General features: G+C 36.4%; 1 pseudogene; it reads left to right on the forward strand.

Moving 5' to 3' along the window:
- The first annotated feature begins 1,379 nt into the window (after nt 1-1,379).
- LOC149193309 (laccase-12-like) lies at nt 1,380-3,802 on the forward strand (annotated as a pseudogene).
- The last annotated feature ends 17,502 nt before the right edge of the window (nt 3,803-21,304 follow it).

Genomic DNA, 21,304 nt, shown 5'->3' on the forward strand with positions numbered 1-21,304 from the left:
TCAGGGGCTGTCCCAAAATCTCCATTCCCTCAAATTGACTTCTGGGAATGAAGAGTTCCAAAGGCAGCAGTAACACTATTTGCCATCTACAGCCACAGTGAACGCACACATAGCACACACACTGGACCCCAAAATAAGCCGCATAAGAAAACACTGCATACAGCTGAGTTGCAGGTTCTCAGGAACAACAATGCATATAATCAAAATGGAACAGTGGTTGACAATAGTAAAGGCAGGCAACAGGAAGCAAAGAAGGATGGTCAAATGAAGAAAGTGACATAGTAGAACAAATTCCTATCAAATACAACTAAATATTTAGTCGTCCAACCAAAGTTAGCTGAAAGTTCCAGTTCCATAAATTGTTTGGTTGAGACATCTACATACCCAGATCATCAAGATATGTAATATTAAGGTGCTGAACGCCTTACTGGCTAATTACAAATTATAAATGTTTTTGACGTCCACATGCGTTGGATGCTGACAAATTAATAACGTCATGCTCGCGAGAGGCAATCTAACAAGAATATTCTAAAGTGGGAACGTTTCACCTGCGCATATTTGAAGATTCCATGTTTGTCAACAGTCAGATGGAGAACTGGTCACAGTTTTGTTTTTCCAGACATCATAAAACATGTCTGGAAAACAGGCATACACGCTATAGAATTAGGGAGGGAATATCTGATGTGGATAGGGAATATTTGATGTTTTATCCACGCGGAATTAAAAGTAAACCCAACAAAATCACAGTTTAGTTTTCTCAGCTATAATACAACACGCGGAAGAAGAAGAATCTGTGGAAGAATCGAATTAATGAAGCAAGCATCTGAAGTTTTCTCCATGGGAGAATAAAAGTAAATAAAAATTCCCATACCACGTCCGCTTTCTTAACGTGCTATGAGAAGTAAAAACAATACAATCCCTTGGTTGCATAGCTACAAACCGCATTCTTAACGTCCTTAACCTGCTATACAGGCGATCTTAGTCAATGTTGTCGCTTAAGATATTATTACAACTCTTGTTATTGTCATTCCGTTGAACAGTTCCAGTACTAATTCTCCCGTGTTTGGTGGGTAATCTCAATCAATGATCACAATCCTTCACTAACTCTCACCAACCCTAGAAATTTTTACTGATTGTAGAAGAAGTCTCGGTTGTCATTGGCAATTTTACTTATATAAATCCTCGCGGGGCTCAGTTCCTCTCCAGTACACTACACTGGTTTTCTTCTTTATCTGTCACGAATTCATTCATTTGGACAGAGCCAGTCTTCTGTTTTCGAAAGTTTGTGACACGTGGAGAAGTTGAGCGGTTTTAATTACGAAGCGCAGGAAATACAGATCGGTTTTCTTAGTTGATAGCTCTCAAGGAGTGGTTATACAATGGCAGAATTAGGGTTGAATCCACCTCATGTCAACAAAATGCTGCCAATTTCAGCTAAGCTAACTTTTCTGTTGGCGGTTTCCCTGAACCTTTTCGCTATTACAGCCATGGGAAGCATACATCGATACACGTTTGATGTAAGTGTCTCGATTTATAAGACTGATTTCATCGCTTTCCCTCTGAATATTGAACGCTGTTATTGCCTACATGAATGATTTCATTCAATTTCTAATATTGTGCCCTAGAGTTAGGATTTTAGAAAATTATTCAAAGGAAACTGACGATCTCTGGTTGACTGGCTGAAGATTGAATCAATGTCCGTAACGAGGCTATGCAAAACACACGACATAATTACAGTAAATGGACAGTTTCCCGGTCCAACACTTCATGTTCACAATGGAGACACTCTTATAGTGGAAGTCCGCAACAAGGCCCAGTATAACGCAACCATTCACTGGTCTGTAATCTGTAATGGTCTATTCTTCTTGTCTCTGTCTTAAATAATGATGAACACTCCATAGAAGCAATTTCGTTTCCTATGCTTAACACTCCATATATATATTTGCAGGCATGGAATACGGCAGTTCCGCACAGGGTGGGCTGATGGACCCGAGTTTGTGACCCAATGCCCAATTCGCCCTGGTGGAAGTTACATTTACAAATTCAACGTAACTGGCCAAGAAGGGACCCTCTGGTGGCATGTTCATAGCTCATGGCTTAGAGCTACAGTCTATGGAGCCTTAATTATCTATCCCAACAGGAGAACTGCTTATCCCTATGCTGTCCCGGATAAACAGTTTCCCATCGTTCTGGGTATGCAACTTTAACGATACCGGTGTGCTGTTTTGAAGCAGTAATATCTAATTAAATAATGAAATAGGGTGGTAACCTGATCATAATATGTATTGTAATTTGTTTGTGCTTTGACAGGACAATGGTGGAATTCAAATCCCATTGATGTTGTGAATGAAGCGACACGCACAGGAGCTGCCCCCAACATTTCAGACGCTTATACTATAAATGGCCAGCCTGGAGACCTATACAATTGTTCTACTTCAGCTGGTATCCGACTTTTGTTGTATCTGATCTGATCTTTATTGATTTACTAATTGAGTTGTTATGTTTGAATGATTTGCTGATATATCTTATTCTTGTTGATGCAGATACTACTCGTATTCGAGTGAAGGCAGGAGAAACCAATCTTCTACGCGTTATCAATGCTGCAATGAACAATGACCTATTCTTCGCGGTGGCAAATCATTCAATGACCATTGTAGCTGTGGATGCTTTGTATACAAAGCCTGCTCAGACCAATTTTCTGATGCTCGGCCCTGGGCAGACTACAGACGTACTTGTTACTGCTGATCAGTGTATAGACAGGTACTACATGGCTGCTCGCGCATATTCCAGTGGGCAAGGAGTTGCCTTCGATAACAACACAACAACTGCGATTTTGGGATACGATGGAATTAACTCAACTTCCTCATCTCCACAGGTCCCCGATCTACCGTTCTTTAACGACACTAAATCTATGGCAAAGTTCAATGCGGCTCTGAGAAGCTTGGCCTCGCCCCAGCACCCAGTCTCTGTCCCTCAGACCGTTGAAGAGAATCTGCTCTACACTGTGGGAATTGGGTTGTTGAATGGAACAACATTGGCAGCAAGTATGAATAACTTTTCTTTTGTTCTGCCATCAACGGTGTCGATGCTCCAAGCACACTATTTCGGCATAAAGGCGTATTCACCGACAACTTCCCGGATAACCCTCTGCTGCAATTCGATTATACGGCAGAGAACATTAGCACAAGCCTGTGGTCTCCTGTAAAAGAGACGAGAGTGAAAGCGCTGAAATACAATACAACGGTGCAAGTGGTACTTCAGGGAACGAATATCGTTGCAGGTGAAAGCCACTCCATTCATCTCCATAGCTATGACTTCTACATCGTGGGAACAGGATTCGGTAATTACAATCCAAGAAGAGACCCTAAACACTTCAACCTGGTTGATCCCCCAAAGGGCAACACTGTAAACGTTCCAGTCAATGGATGGTCGGCTATAAGATTTGTAGCCGACAACCCTGGTAAGCGTACATACATCTACATAGTTTCATCTGACACATATGTATATATTATTGGTGTCATTTTTTTGAATACGTAGCTTCATCATACACTGGTGCGTACATGGATTGTGAGAGGCATTTATATTGTTTTAATTGGTCATTTGTTTTGAAAACGCAGGTGTCTGGATGTTCCATTGCCATTTGGATGTACACATAACATGGGGTTTGGCCATGGCCTTTGTAGTTGAGAATGGACCAGATTATGGATCAAGCCTTCAGCAGCCTCCGCGAGATCTTCCACGGTGCTCAGAAATTGACCAGCAACTTATCTTACCCGACGTCGACAGCAGCACAACGAGTTAATTGCCTTATTCCAGTCACATTAAACTATTTGTTTAGGACTTTGCAAAGCCATTCGTACTCACCATATCCAATTTTATACTTTTCCTTTCTGGTCGAAATAAAGACTTTGCAAAGCCATTCGTCCTCATAGCATCATTCCAGAGAAGATAAATTCTTTTCCAAATTGAATGCTCTTAGTTTTTAATCATTCAGGAGAAGATAAATTCTTTTCCTCTGGAATTGAATGCTCCATTTTATATGGTTTAAAAATAGCAACTATTACATTGTATTTCGGGATACCTTTGTTATCATTCATATCTGACTGCTTTACTTTGTCATCATGGTGTTCCTCAAATATATTTTAATGGTCGATGTTATATTTTCTACGCAGAGCATTATAAGTGATTTCTTATAATTAATAATTTTATTATATGTCTCTTTTTAAAGGTATATATGTTGAACTTATATTTTGATTATTTTTATCATTAAATAAAGTTATAATTTAGTTAATTTTTACTACTTTTTTAATTTTAGCAATGTGAATAGATTGATGTTTATTGACACTTATCAACAATTTAATTTATATGGCTACACTATTCATATATATATCTCTAATTATGTAGATAGACACTTTATTTCCAAATGAGGTTTTCATAATTTTAATTTAATTATCAATAATTATTGGGTGGATTGTAGGGCTTTAGCTTACACATAATATTCTAAAATATTCTTAGTAGTAGTCACAAATCAAATATTGAGATTTATCTCAAAAGTAGTTATGTCATTTCTTTCCTTTTTAATTAAATTGATCAATTTAAAAAATAGCATATGAACGTATCTCACATGAAGATAAGTGATTATTTTTTGGGCATGGGCTAAGCCATAGTACTCCCCATGGTCTTGTAGCAAAACCTATTTATATGTTAATAATTTACATGCATAAAAATATTATTACATGATTTTTTAAATGTATATGTTTCGCTCACATATTAATTATTTCTATAATTAGTAACAGTTATAAGAACTTAAAATAAATTTATAATTTAGTTAAATTTTCTAATTTTATTAATCTTAGCATTGTGAGATGTATAGTGAGATAATTGTTTTGATGTTTATAGCTAAGTTGATTAATATTTATATTTATAAAATTGAACATTTATTATTCTTACTTTTTAATATATATATATATATATATATATATATATATATATATATATATATATATATATATATATATATATATTTGAGGTGTAAATGAGTTTGTTTGAGTGGGATTCAATCTCCAGGAGGTTTCAAGTACAAGTCTTTTAGGGAGTGGTTGAAGATGGAAGTCACTTTTGGGATAATTAAACTATCCCAAAATGCATTGAAACTCAAACCAACTTTATAAACCACGTAATCTTTCACCAGATTATAATATAAAATTTAATATTGTTTTGAGTGCATATTATTTGATTGTATTTATAGAGTCACTTTATATTTTCTTATTTTATATAAAATCTAATATATTTAACTCATTTGCACATTTAATTAATTTTCAATATTTATTTTCTTATTTGTTAAATTACTTTTCATTTTGAAGATGGAAGGAAATATCTGGAAGAATTAAATTATCCGAAGAGGCATCCAAAATTGACCCAAATTTGTAAACCACATAGAATCTTTCACAAGATTAGAATATAAAATTTAATATTATCTTGAGTGTTTGTTTTGACATAATGAGTAATTTTACCATTAAATCTATTGCAACAAATTACTTTGGAAAATATTACATTTTGTGCCAAGATTCAAGTTCTTCAAGAGAGAACAACGAAGGAAACCTAAAAATATCTTCTAAGAACTTGCTAGTTAGATACATCTTACCAATTATTCTGCAACTATAAGTTCAACAAAATTGTCCCAATAGAAAAACAACTTTACAAATGGCGCTCATTAATTAGGGAGGGGGATCAATTGACATCTTATCAGATGGGGCACCGAAACTGTTGCTTGTTGAGTTGTGGTGATCATATTAGTTTCCCTGGATTGCAATTATGCAAATTGTTGACGAATGGCCTCGATCGCATCTTCTTACTCGTTCAGTTTAGCTTTGAGATGTATTTCTTCAAGTAAAAGAAGGATAGTGTTTGATTGATGATGAAGTTTCCTTTAAAGGTCACACTTTTTGCTTGCCAGTCGACATGGGGATGAGGATAGTAATTGCAGGCATTTATGCCTCCCATTATAGCTGGAATGAAGCCGCAATTTTCCATGAGGTTCAAGAAATCGGAGAAGGGACATCAATATCGAGTCACATAGTTGTAATAGGGCAAGGATAATGGTCCTTGATAGCTAGCAGGAAGGAAAGAATAGCCCAAAAAAAGTGAGAGCGGAAGAGGGGAGGTTATCCTTGTAGAAAAGGTCAACCTAAAGGAAGATCCAGAATACTTAGGGTATAGGGAGATCTTTAGAGAAGGTACGAAGCAACTAGTAGCCCAACAATGTGACCAAAGTAGAATTGCATAATATGATGTGAGATAATGGAAATTTAAAATAGGGAAAGAGAACCTCTTGGAACACTATAATCTCAAAATAACTTGAAGATGCTCAAACGACCAGTTTGCAAATGTTGGGATGACTTTGATCATAAGAAGAGAGACTAGAAACACAAAGCGTGGTGGAGGAGTCCTTGATGCAACTAAGAGAACCACTATAGCTGTTAAAGGAGACCCATAATTGATTGCATAAACTTTCTGAAAAGCCACGAACCAACCATAATGGAAACATTCACCGGGATTTACCAAGCGGGTGAGGAAGACTAAGACTAGATCAAATAAGAATCATTGAGTTAAAAAGAGGAAATTATTCCTGACACAGAGTAGGATGAGTAAACAGTTGATGAAATTCAATTCACCTCTATAGACAAAATGGACATGGTGTATCCCCTAATCACTAAAGAAACAACCACACCCTGTCGATAAATACTAGAACCCAAAAACCTGCAAACTCATCGATTAAACTCCAACCATGGTTAAAATATTAGATCCTATAAATTCCCATGCATTAGTGATTGAATCATCCATAAAACATAATAAATCTCTCCACCTTGTGGTCATGAAAGTCCCTGGTACGAGGACAGGAGAAAAAAGGGATATCATTTCAGCCATACATGAAGCCACATGCAAGAAGTGAATGGGCGCATGGCTTGCACGTGCACCACCAGCCAACTTATCCATGGCGACTTACCCATGACACCATTTTAAATATTAAAATATATTGATACATGAAGGGACATGGTATTTGGAAATGGAGACCTTGGAGGCCCACTTAATATACTTCCCTTGGTTCACATATTTAACCAACTTCAAATTATGAGAAAGGAAGAATTCATATATGTAGAGATCCATGGGATAACTTCCCAACCTGAAAAACCATTGATAAAAAATTTTATTGCTTCAAGGAGACAAGCTTTGTTAGCTTGTGCATGTGCCACCTTTTTTTGACTCCTTAAAATGTGGGAATGAGCATATTGAGAAATGAATCCAAAAGACTATTTATTTTCCTAAGAAGGAGGTTGAGATGGTTTTCCTTAGGAAGGGAACCCTTTTGGATGTGTTGAATAGTAATAAGGGAATCTCCTATGATCACCATCATAGAGATATCGTGATATTTATCCAATTGGAGGCTAGGAAAGGATCCATACATTTCTATGAGGCTATTTTTCCTCTGGTCGATTCCCCATGAATACATTACGTCTTGGTAATTTCCTTCAGGACTTAAGAGAATCCCTCCCCCTCCTGTCACCCCTAGATTCTTTTTTGAGGCTCCATAAAAGAAGAGGACCCATTTCTTCTACAGGATCTTCCATTCTTCAAATTCTTCATAAGAGAGGCAAAGCTTCCAAGACGCTCTAGTAAAGTGATGCACAACAATAGTAAAGGGGAGATTTTCTAAGGTATCAATCAACAATTCCATCCATTGAATCTCTTGACAATCTAAATTTAGATCATAATCTCTTAATTTTAATCTATTATACTCTACACAAAAGGAATGACTTTAAGAGTTGTTAATCGGGGAGGAATGGAAACATTTTTGAATATGGAGTTGTTGCGGAACAATGAAATCTACCAACACATATATTTTGGGAGAGAGATCCATATCCATTTGAAAATAATTTTCTTAGTGAAATATCTTGAGTATTGTCTGTGATAGTTAGAAATGAGGATTGAGAGATTATAAGACATTTTCAGTCGGTTTTATTTAGAGGCCCAAAGTACAAGACCAAACTTGAGATGTAAAGTGGCATGACAAAAATAGATTGAGGATTGATTCTTGGAAGGGACTTGGATGCCTCTTTTTTGGATATTTTCATGTGTCAAAATCTTCTTATGAATGAGGAGCCAACAAAAGGTGTTAACTTTGGGGATGGAATTGTCCAACCACAATTTTTTCCAAATAAAGGATTTAGGGGGCTTCCATGTAGAGAAAGTGAGCTCTTCATATCCAACCTAGACTGTGTAGATGTGATATTTCCAACCCAATTTGTCCTCTACATGCAAGTTTAAGGGGGAATGTCTAGTTATACTATCTTTAAGAGTGTTCATGAGTCTCATAACAATGTTGGTAAGACTTTCAAGATTCCATCCTGACCAACAACCTAAACTATTTCGTTAGGAAATCTGGGTTATTGTTGTGATCCATTGATGAGATAAATATTGTTGGATAGGCCTCAACGCTTTAGTTTCTTGAAGAGGAGGAGGATGCAAAATAGAGTTAGCCTAAAGGTGAATTTTTGTACCATTTCTTGGAGTCAAACTGATATTATTATTGATCAATCTTATAGAGGAAGATATAAGTTTCCATATAGGGGAAAAATTTATCGATGGGGAAGGAATATTTTTCCAATTCCCATTATCTGGCTACACAGCTTTGACATTAAGAACCTAGGCCCACCAAGCCTCCAGGTTAGCCTTGATTTTCCATGCCAGTTTAGCTCCCATGGATTGATTCATAGGTCTTTATCTCTTATTCATAAGCCTCAATGATATATGGGAGTGTGGATGGTGCCCTAGTTGACCAGATGAAATTTCTTGGAAGAGGCCTTGTTACCTTCCCATAAAAAAATTCTTATAACCCTTCCGAGAGTTATAAAAATATACTATGGAACTAACAAACCTAAAATTTTGAAAAAAGGGATTGTGTACAATACTTTCTTTATAAGGATGATGTGACCAACTAGTGTAAGTCATTTGGCTCCCCAAGAATCTAGTTTATTTCTAATCCTAGATAGTGTTAGTGTCTATGAGTCATCAATGATCAAATGTACTCTTCACATGTGGTCGATAGGGTTATTAGGTTAAATTGTTATATTTTCAAATAAAATTTGACACCTCTTGGTTGTCAAATGGTCATTGGTTTCTGTCCAGGTCATCACTACTCCCTCCATTTTCGAGGTCATAAAATGTCATCATGGCCATGTCATCATTCATTGTGATAGGTCATCAAATGAGTTTCTTGGTCATGATTTCGGTCATTAAGTCATTCACATGTATACTTAAAGGGTTCAAATTTCCAAATCATGGCTAAGATATGCATTAGGTGTCATCATTTTCTCTTGTCATCAAAATCTACATGGGAGTCATGTCATCACCATTGTCACATTCATGGGAGTTAGAAATTAGGGATATGTTTGTCAAAAATGTACCAAAGGTACATTTACCCCACATGGAGATGTAACCTCTCCAAAAAATGTAATAAAGTTGCAGTAAACTACCTCATCAAGTCACTTTTCAAAGTACATGAGAATGTCACACCATCACCAAACCCTTGCCATCAAGTTCGTTGTGATTCTACCACTAGCACATTGCGTTTTTGGGTTTGAAGGTCAAAGGAAGCAGAAAATAGGGAATTTATCATCCAAAAAGTTTTCAACACTCCTAAGAAAGTAATTACATTCCTTCATCACCTCTTTGATGCAATCATTTCTCACAAAAACTAAATACAATCCCTCTCCTAGGGTTTCACTATCATTTTAGTTCTAATTGGTTTTTTCTTCATATCAGAGAGAAAATCCCTATGTTTTATGTCTAAACACTCTTGTATATACTTGATAGACCCTCCCAACCATTTCCCTACTTATTCTCCCTTTCTCACCACTTTTCCCCAAAAACCTAAGCATACACTGCATTTCTAGGTTTTCCCTATGTTTTCCACTTTTTCCCTTCCTTCCCTCTTTCATTCTAAGAAATTTCACTACCCCTGTGTCCCTAATGTCTACCCCTACCCCCTAAATTTTCCCTATAATTTTCCCTAACTCCTATCCCCTTCATTTCCTTTCCTAAACTGGCTGCTCTTTTTCCCCTGTTTTCCAATCCTAAACCTTACCCTTCCCTCCTATCAAACTAGGTTTTTTTTCCAAGAAAACCAATAGCATGGCCAGTTAAAAGAAGAATTACAACAAGGGAGGACATGTCTTTGGATGTGAGCCAACTCATATGCAAGAGATTAATGCTTCACAATTCATCAAAACATCATTTGAACAAGTAGGTTGCCTAGGGTTTTGTGAAAAGGCATAAGAGGTGGGCTATCACCATGAGACAACTAGTTTATTTGCCACTAATTTCAAAAGGACAAGACCACCATAGAACGGATGGACTTCTTGGTATCAAGAGAGGTGATTGGCATGATTTTTAGAGTTTTGAGGCCATTTGTTGTACACAGTGATAATTTGACTTCCAAATCTATTTCTGGATTAATGAAGATGAATCTAAAAAAGTGAAAGAGGTTTTTGTCGATCATAGACCAAATAACAAAAAATCCTTCGGTTTATGCACATGTGTTATGATTTTAGAGAAATGTACAAAATACAATCATTATAGGAGAGTTGCTATACTTTTGGATAGCTTGACTTCAGCTTAGTTTTTCAGGGGTTTTGAGCAGGTGTTTGTAGTTCTTGATGACTCTATTTTGTAGTAGAAATCATAATATTTCCAACCATACCACTTGCAACCAAAAAATATTCTGGTAAGGCCTCCAAATCACTCTCCAAACTTTTGCTACGCTTTTGTTTTCACACATTGTGCTTCTGCAATTTTTCTTTGCATTTTTAGTGACCGACTTAAGACTTGGATTATGAACAAATGGGAAATTGATTTTCAAAACTGGAGGAGAATATTGTTCACAACATACCTATCAACAAAAACCTCTCGCCATTTTGTAAATAATTTTATGGTTAGATAGATACTGCTCCATATTTGAGCCATGTGTTTGTGGAAAACCTAGAAATTTGACCCTACAGAAATGCAACATGGCTACACTGTGCTTTTGCTCAGAGGCTTCAAATGATGAAATGGAAGTACGTATAGGTGTATCTTGACCAGTACATCCCAGAAATACACTTGGTATCTCAAGTTAGCTCACAAATTTGCAAGAAAAGGTAAAAAACCATCAGTTTTTCACACTTTTACCACTGTTTTGAGGCACACACTGTGCTTCTAGATTAGTTTTGGCAGAATGAGTTTTGATGTGCCTTGGATGTGATTTTTTGTTGATTTTAAGCTTCATAGGACTAATGGACATCTCATATACCTTTAACGACCTTCAGATAAGCTCAGATATCAACCAAAGTGATCCAAACACTCACTCAAAGCACACTATGCTTCTGTGGAGAAAACCTTGTTTTCGAGTTTTCATGGTCAAAGCCAACTTTTATTGATGTAATTAATATTATAATTATTTTTACAAGATGTAATTAATTGTCCTATTGATGGTAAGAGTAAATATCATTGTAATCAATGCTTTCAAAGTCAACTAAGTCAGTTAGTGTAAAAAGAGAGTTAGTTTCTAACCTCCCTATGTTTTGGCATGGTTAGAGATTTTGATGTAATTAGTTCCTATGATGATGGATTTGATCCTTGAGAGGGGGAATATGGTTTCTAATCTATATATAGAATAAATTAAGTGAAAATAGGGGTTGGATACTTGATATTCATAGCTTGGAGCTAGTGTACACCATTTTGCAGAAATATAACAAATAGTTACATCTATAATATTGGGGTTCTTGTGGTATGTGTATTGATAGTGTTTCTTCTTAGTTTCATCATCAATTTGAATGTTTATTTCTCCTTGCAACCATTTGTATGCTTTCATGTGATCATCTCATTAGATTTTAAGAAGAATTCATAGTCTTTATGCTTTGTTTAGATGAGATTTTCATGTTTAGGTTCCATATCTTCTGATAAATTAATTCATAGCCTTATGCTCATTTTGATCCTTCTTTACTCAAACCTATACCACAATGACAACACAATTGTGTCACTAATCATACCTACCTTGCCCCATATTATCCCTACAACTGATCATTTGAAACCCTAATCTAGTTCTCAGACTTAGTGCTTATGTCCAACAAACCCTAAATCAAACCCTACTATGATAAATACTTCCATTAACTATTACAATGTTTGAGAGAGAGCCCTCTCTAATTTGGTAGGGCTAGCTACCAAGTCCAAATTTGGTCTAAGTTTATCTCCTTCAGTCTCTTCTATCAGCCTTGGGAAACTAAGGAGTGCTAACATTTTGGCATCATTGCCAAGGATCGAAAGGTCACATTTTCCCTGTGTATGAACAACAAGGATCACGTCTGATTTGCTAATGGTGGACATCAGTTAGACACACATGAAGTTTTAACCATTCACCTGGCCACTCCAATTAACTTACAACCTGATTTGAAGAATCCACTGGAGGATGAACCTTACCAACAGAAACATGAAAATACAATATTGAAAGATCAGGTATTCAAGTTGGAATTTCATCCAAGATATAATATGATTTATTGTTAATTATTTCTCCTCTTTTCTTGGCCTTGGGAAATTGAGGAGTGCTAACATTTTGGAGCCATTGCCAGGGATCGAAAGGTCACATTTTCCCTATGTATGAACAACAAGGATCACATATGATTTGCTGATGGTGGACATCAGTCATACACATATGAATTCTGAACCATTCACTTGGCTACTCCAATTAACTTACAACCTGATTTGAAGACTCCACTAGAGGATGAACCTTACCAACATAAACATGAAAAAGACAACATCAAAAGATTAGGTATTCAAGTTGGAACTTCATCCAAGATATAATAATATTTATTGTTAACTATTTCTTCTCTTTTCCTGAGAATGTCAAGAAGGTTTTCCAAAGTATACTGTATTCGAGAAAAGATCATAGACCTGCATTTTATTCCTTTCCTTTGAAAATTGTGAATCCAACTTCTCTTTACGTTTTTTATCTTGGTCAAGACCCTTCTTCTGAAACTTATGTTGATCATATTAAACTTGATGAGCCTCAAGAGATCAAGACTAATCTTACAACTTCTGTACATACTCCTATGCCCTGTAAAATTCCAGATAGATACAAGCCTCTCATCTTACCTCATATACCTCCATGATTTCCCTGAAAATTATTACAAATATCTTCCCAGGTTTGATGGATAATATGGTAACATCACTGTTGAAAAACACATTCAGAGTTTTGAAAAAATTCTTGACCTTTTTGAGGTTGAAGAAGATGTCAGTATTAGGATTTTTTCCCTATCTTTCTAAGGTGAAGCCAAGAAATAGTTCAAAAACTTGGGAGCTGCAAGAATTTTTTATTTCCATCAGTTTGTGAAAGTCTTCCTTGATAAATGGGTGATCAAAAGGAATCTTTTTATGATTTTAGAAGAATATAATCATTTGAAAAGACAATCAGGAGAAAAAACGAAACACTTTTCAACTAGGTTCAATCAACTATACCATTCAATGCCTACTGATATAAAACCTCCATGCATAATTGGCCAAAGGAGGAGAGGTTGGTTATTTGTCTCATATTTTCATTTGAAGACATTCTTGAAGAGAAATCAACACTATGCACTCAACAAGAGGATGCTAAAATTCATCAATTTAAGGAAGGCAGTCAGCTTGCACATGTGGTTTATGCCAATGTGGAGAAATTTGATGAAAGTTTTGAATCAAGTAAGCAGTCTTGCAGCTTTGATAGTGAACACAAAGAGAGTGATGAATTCATTGATGGTAACTCTTTACCTTTATGTTATGCTGCATTTGAATTGATAAAGGAAAATTATAAGCTCACCAAAGCAGAGAAGAAGTCTGAAGCTAGTTTAAAATGGCAACAACCTTCTATTGTATGTGATATTCCTATTTTTTGTTGTATGGAGGACTCACCCAATCTAAAAACACAGTCATTGATTCAAGATCCCATAGTTTCCTCGGAACCCATATACAATGAGTTACAACAGCCCTCATTGACTTTAAATGATTTGATGGCTAATTATTTGGATGTGTTTTGCAGTCAGAGTGGTCCTCCTTTGGTTGTTCGTGAGCCTGAAAATAGGGGTAAGGGAGATTTAGTTCAACAAACAACATTGTTGTCTTGTCCATCAGCAGTCTCATCACATTCATCACAAAGGTCATACGAAGTCTTGCAGCCTTATCATCATAGTTTTAAGTTGAAGCTTCAGGAAAGCAAGGATGTAGATAAAAAATTGAACCCATGGTATGAAGACTACTTAGAAAGGAAGTGTAACCTGTCAAATCCTTCATTTGAAGATCCTTTTATTGATTTTCTAATGTCAACAGGGGAGATGAATTTTCTTGTATTTATGGATCATGAGCACATGTTCAGTGGACACTTTGAGTTGCCTATCTTTTGTTTTTTCTACCTGCTCAAGGAAAGTGTGAGCAAGATTCAAGTATGTAGCCATTTGCTAGATTGGTTACAATGGAGGGATCATTTCACATGATTGTATATATATATTTTCAGTAGGTGGGCAATTATCATCAGGATTTGAAGCGCAAAGTGAAGGCCCTAATATCCCTGTGGTTTGTTTCCATAAGTCAAGCTAGTGAGTCAAGTCAAGTCAGCTTTTGTTTTTCTAAGTTTAGTTAGTCAGTCATTTGAGTGTCAAGTTTTTTATATATGACTCCATTTATGAATGAATAAGGATAACGGGTCTATGGTGTTCTTAACACCTCCTAAAGGAGCTGCCATCCCTAGTTGGAGCCAAGGTTAATGTCTGCAAGTCACGAGTGATCAAATGTACTCTTTCCATGTGGTTGATAGGGTGATTAGGTCAAATTGTAATATTTTCAAATAAAATTTGATACCTCTTGGTTGCCAAATGGTCATTGGTTTCTATCTAGGTCATCAATTCTCCCTCCATTTTCAAGGTCATAAAATATCATCATGGTCATGTCATCATTCCTTGTGATAGGTCATCAAATGTGTGTTTTTGTGATCATTTTGGTCATTAAGTCATTCACATGTATACTTAAAGGGTTATAAGTAAATCATGGTTAAGATATGCATTAGGTGTCATCATTTTCTCCTGTCATCAAAATCTACATGGGAGTCATGTCATCAACATTATCACCATCATGGGTGTTAGTAATTAGGGATAAGTTTGTCAAAAAGGTATCAAAGGTACATTTACCCCACATGGAGATGTAACCTTTCCAAACAAAGTAATAAAGCTACAGTAAACTACCTCATCAAGCAATTTTTTTCAAAGTACATCAGAATGTCACACCATCACCAAACCCTTGCCATCTAGTTTGTTGCACTTTTGTACCAACACGCTGTGCTTCTAGGGAGCACGCTACATTTTTGGGTTTAAAGGTCAAAGCAAGATTCCAAGGTCAACACTCCTAAGCAAGTAAGTACAACCCTACATCACCTCTTTGATGCAATCATTTCTCACAAAAACTGAATACAATCCCTCTCTTAGAGTTTCACTGCGCTTTTATTTTTCATTAGTTTTTGCTTCATCTCAGAGAGAAAATCCCTATGTTTTCTACCTAAACACCCTTGTATATACTTTATAGACCCTCCCAAACCATTTCCCATACTTTTTTTTCCCTATCTCACCACTCTTCCAAAAAAAACATAAGCCTACGCTATGTTTATGCTGTGTTTATGGGTTTTCCCTATGTTTTCCACTTTTTCCCTTCCTTCCCTCTCCCATTATAAGAAATTTCACTACCACTGTGTCTCTACATCCACCCCTACCCCCTAAATTTTCCCTAACTCCTATCCCCTTCATTTCCCTCCCTAAACTAGCTACTCTTTTTCCCTTGTTTTCCAATCCTAAACCCTACCCTTCCCTCCTATCAAACTAGGGTTTTCTGGCAAGAAAACCAAGAGCATGGCTAGTGAAAAGAAGAAGTACAATAAGGGAGGACATGTATCCACATATGAGCCAACTCATATGCAGGAGATTAATGCTTAACAATTCATCAAAACATCATTTGAACAAGTAGGTTACCTAGGTCTTTGTGAGAAGGCATAAGAGGTGGGCTATCACCGCGAGATAAAAATTTATTTGCCACCAATTTTAAAAGGAACAATACCACCATAGAAGGGATGTAACTCTTGGTATCAGCAAAGGTGATTGGCATGATTTTTAGGGTTCTGAGGCCATTTGCTGCACACATGGATAATATTACTTCAAAATACGTTTCTGAAGTAATGAAGATGAATTTTACAAAAGTGAAAGTATTTTGTCAATAATAGACCAAAGAACAAAAAACTCCTTAATTTTATGCACAGGTGTTATGATTTGAGAGAAATTCCAAAAATACAATCGCTACAGGAGAGTTGCTGCACTTTTGGACAACTTGAATTCAAGTCATTTTTTCAGGGGCTTGTAGTAGATGTTTGCAGTGATTTATGACTCTATTGTGTAGTAGACATCATAATATTTCCAACCATACCACTTTCAAATGAAAAATCCTCTGGTAAGGTCTCCAAATCACTCTCCAAACTTTCTCTACGCTTCTACTGTCACGCGCCTGTGCTTCTACAATGTTTTGCTCCATTTTTAGTGACCAACATCAGACTTGGATTCTGAACAAATGGGAAAGTATTTTTCAAAACTGGAGGAGGTGTTTATTCATAACATGCCTAAAAAAAATTTCTTAGTTTTGTAAAATGTTTTATGGTTAGAGAGATATTCCCCATCTTTGAGCCTTATTTTTTCAGAAAACCTAGAAATTTGACCCTATAGAAATGCAGCGTGGCCACGCTGTGCTTTTGCTAAGAGGCTTCAAATGATGAATGGAAATTATGTACAGGTGTCTCTTGACCAGTACATCTCATAAATCTAGTTGGTCTCTCATGTTATCTCACAAATTTGCAGGAAAAAGTAAGAAATCATCAATTTTTCACACTTCTGCCACTGTTTTGAGGCACACGCTACACTTTTGGAGTAGTTTTGGTAGAATGAGTTTTGAGGTGCCTTCGAGGTGATTTTTTGCTGTTTTGAAGCTTCATAGGCCTAGTGTAAATTATCATCTACGTTTAAAAACCTTCATCTAAGCTCAGAGACCAACCAAAATCATCCAAACACTCACTCAGAGTACGCTACGCTTCTGTGGATTTCGCTCCGCTTCTGTGGCAAAAACCATGTTTTCAAGTTTTCATGGTCAAAGGTCAACTTTTCTTGATTTAATTAATATTCTGATGATTTTTACATGATGTAATTAAGTGTCCTAGTGATGTTAAGAGTAAATATCATTGTAATGAATGCTTTCAAAGTCAACTAAGTCAGTTAGTGTAAAAAGGGAGTTGGTTTCTAACCTCCCTAGTTTTTAGCATGGTTAGATATTTTGATGTAATTAGTTCCTATGATGATGGATTCGACCCCTGAGAGGGGGAATGTGGTTTATCATCTATATGTATACTAAATGAAATGAAAAGAGGGGTTGGATACTTGATAGTCATAGCTTGTATCTAGTGTACACCATTTTGTAGAAATACAACAGACAATTTCAGCTATAATCTTGGGATTCTTGTGGTATGTTGATTGACAATGTTTCTTCTTAGTTTCATCATAAATTTGAATGCTTATTTCTCCTTGCAACCATATTTATGCCTTCATGTGATCATCTCATTAGCTTTTAAGAAGAATTCATAGTCTTTATGCTTTGTTTAGATAAGATTTTCATGTTTACGTTCCATACCTTCTAATAAATGAATTCATAGTCTTATGCTCATTTTGATCCTTCTTTACTCAACCCTATACCACATTGATAACCCAAATGTGTCACTAATCATACTTACCTTGCCTCATCTTATCCCTGCAAGTGATCCTTTGAAACCTTGACCTAGTTCTTAGACCTAGTGCTTATGTCCAACAAACCCTAAATCAATCCCTATTGTGCTAAATACCCAGCCTAAGATCTACATATTCTCCGGTCACTTCCATTGACTGTGAGATTTTTTAGAGAGAGCCCTCTTTGATTTGGTAGGGCTAGCTACCAAGTCCAAATTTGGTTTGAGGTTACCTCCTTCGATCTCCTTTCTCAGCCTTGGGAAATTGAGGAGTGCTAACAGATAGAATACTTTGTGAGACTTAAGGATATGAGTTTTAAGATATATTGGGATTCCAAAATATTTAAAATCTTTCTAATTATCAAATTTATTGAAGCCAAACACTTCCTCGATCTAGAGTCTCTTGTTCGCTGATGTATTCAAAGTGAAGATCTTGGACATGGTTGAGTTGGATAACCACCAAGAAGGATGGATTAAATTGGTTACCCAAAACCAATTTAAATATTTTGGAAATAGCCATCGAGGGACCCCCAAGAAGGATGGTATCATCTACAAACTGAGAATTATTGATACTCTTAATATTTTGAGAAAATTGGAGCCCTATAAGACAGTTGTTTCTACGTTCATATTCTAATAATCAACTCATAGAATCAACAAACAAAATGTAAAGAAAGGGAGAGAGTGGGCACCCTTCTCGAAGTCCATGAGATGATTTAAAGAATCTTACGACTAACATTCACAAAGGGGGTAGTATGAGGAGATTGCATACATATAGAAACCCACTAGATAAAAGTGTTATCAAACCAAAATCTACATAAGACTTTGTGAAGAAAGTTATTCCTAACTTTTTCAAAGGTGTTAGCCCTTTCGAGTTTGATGATATCCCCTCCTCCCCTCTCAATTGACTAGAGATTATGGCTTCCTAAACTAGAAAAATATTGTTGAGTATTTTTCTCCCTAGCACAAAAATACCTTAGTTCTTTGAGATGATAGAAGGAAGGAGAACCTACAATCTTTCAGCAAGGATTTTAGAGATAACTTTGTAGGATATGTTAATAGGGAGATGGTTTGGAATTTGTTAAAAGAGGAGGGATTTATTTCTTTTGGGACTAGAGAAAGGAAGTAAGAATTCACTCCACCTCTTATGCAACATTGCTTCAAAGAATACCCAATCATTTTACAAAAATGACACTTGATTATCTCTGAAAAGTGTTGATAAAAGTGCGCAAAAAATCCATATCGTCCTAGGTCTTTATTTGGGTGGAAGAAGAAGAAGATTTTATGTATTTATTCCTCTTTTCAAAGGACAGTTACCTCTCTATTAATACCTTTAGTAATTAATTTGGGAATATGAGCTAACATATGTTATTTAAAATCTTTAGAGGGGGGTTCACTTTGGGAGAAAAGGTTATCGAAGTATGTGACAACTTCCTCTTTGATTTGTTGAAAGTCTCCCACCTTATTTCCATTCACTATGATTTCCTGTACTTTTTTTTAATCTCCCAATTTTTTACTTGTTTATGGAAAGATTTAGTGTTTTTATCTCCCACCTAGAGTGATCAAGTACTCAATTTTATGATCAAAAATCAAAGTGTCAAAATATTGATAAAATCAGCTTCAGATTGAAGATCTCATCATTCTGAATCTAATGTTGTGAACGAAACTCAAATCCAAACTCATATGCATAATTTATAGCAAGTCAAAGTTCAGATTTGACTTGGACACGTGGCAGGATTAGATGATGTGGCAAAATCCTTTAGCGAATGAGGAGGCACCAAGTGGCAAGCTGCCATTGGCCCCTGCATGTCGCAAATGGCAATCGCAGGCAGGTCAACATTAGAAATCGACCCCCAAGGAGAGAAGGGATGCGATGTGATAAATCACAATCGCAGATCGGCGAGGGGAGGATAGTTATGGTAATCGGCCCCCAACGAGTTCAGGTTTCAATGCAATATAGCAATCGCATATTGCAATAGGGAAAGTCTCGCATTTTATTTCCACCAATTGCGATGTGTGATGGGATCCTGGATGCGATAAGTTATCCATTCCAGTTAATAATCCCGCCAGGTTTTCCGATATTGCATTCGAACAATCTCCCATTTTGTTCGCAAGACCATTAGACCACTAGGTTTTTACGTCGATCGTTATTTGCGATTTGGTTGACAGAATATGGCCAGCTGTACAATGAAATTTTCACCTAGTTAGCGGATTTCAGGGCGAATTTGATAGTTAGTGGCCGGAAAAGGGGAATTTGTTGAGCAAATTGTGGGATAACTGGGAGAGGTCATAACTTCTTCAGTTCTTATCCAAATTAGATGAAAAAAGTCAATCCTAGATTTTTTTCATAATTCTAAACTCATTGAGATAGGTTTCAGAAGCATTTGAGCATTGAAAACACACTTTTGTTGTAATTTTGAGCATAATAGAGAGGCCCAAGCATTAGAAGCTGGACCAAGGAAACGTGGCCCAGGAGGGGTGAAATCCTCATCAAATCTCCGTGTTGTGTGTTGTATTTTGATGTTCTTTGTTGTTATTTTTCTTTTGTTCAGCAAGTGTTTTATGTTAAATTGTTTATAACATTTACATGAGAAACTCTCATGGGAATCCATTAATTAAGCACAAATGGCGAATCCTTAAGCACTTGATAAGAAAATAATAAGAATATTGGGTTTTATTCTGAATGGGAAATTGGCACAACATTACTAATCTACTCCATTTCATATCAAGTTGGTATCAGAGCATTAGTTTTTGCTTACTAGATTTTCTTGTGCAAAGAATGATTTTATTGTTTGTTAGTTTTGTGTCATGCTAACAAGGTTAAAACTCAAAAGAGGTGAAGGAAAGCTGGTTGGAAGCCCTGAATTTGGGCCAAGGGGAAGAAGAGAAAGGTTGCCACAACCTCCAACACAAGTTTAGGCTCAAGTTGTAGTCGAGACTCCAGAGATCATGTCTCATGAAGGAGAACCTACAAACATAACCAAAGCTGAGAAGACCTTCAGAAAGGCTTTATTTTATATGACAGAGATGGTGAAGGTCCTCTATGAAGAGAGGAATAGCAACTTGCAAGGAGAAAGTTCCAAACCTCCCAAAGGAGAAGGCTCTTCAGGAGGAGGTAATGGGAATGGAGACAAACCTCCGACCTCTCCACCATCTTCTTCATCTTTTTCTTCACAAGCATCTTCACACTATTCCACTAATACAACCCTTACTCATACTCATCATCATTCTTAAAAAGGAGCTAGAAAATCACCTCTACTTAAACTTGATGTTAAATTTGAGTTTCCCATGTATTGGTGAAGTGAATGAAGAGAAGCTTGATAATTGGATTCGTCACTTGGAGGTGTATTGTAGAATTCAGAACCTTCAAAAGGATGATATCAAAATTCAGTTGGTTTCATTGAGAATCAAGGGTAGAACACACATTTGGTGGGAAGCAAGGAC

Source organism: Pinus tabuliformis, chromosome 2_2 (assembly GCF_031772625.1).
Source record: "Pinus tabuliformis cultivar Carrire ecotype Pingquan chromosome 2_2, CPIR1, whole genome shotgun sequence".
Taxonomy (NCBI): Eukaryota; Viridiplantae; Streptophyta; class Pinopsida; order Pinales; family Pinaceae; genus Pinus; species Pinus tabuliformis.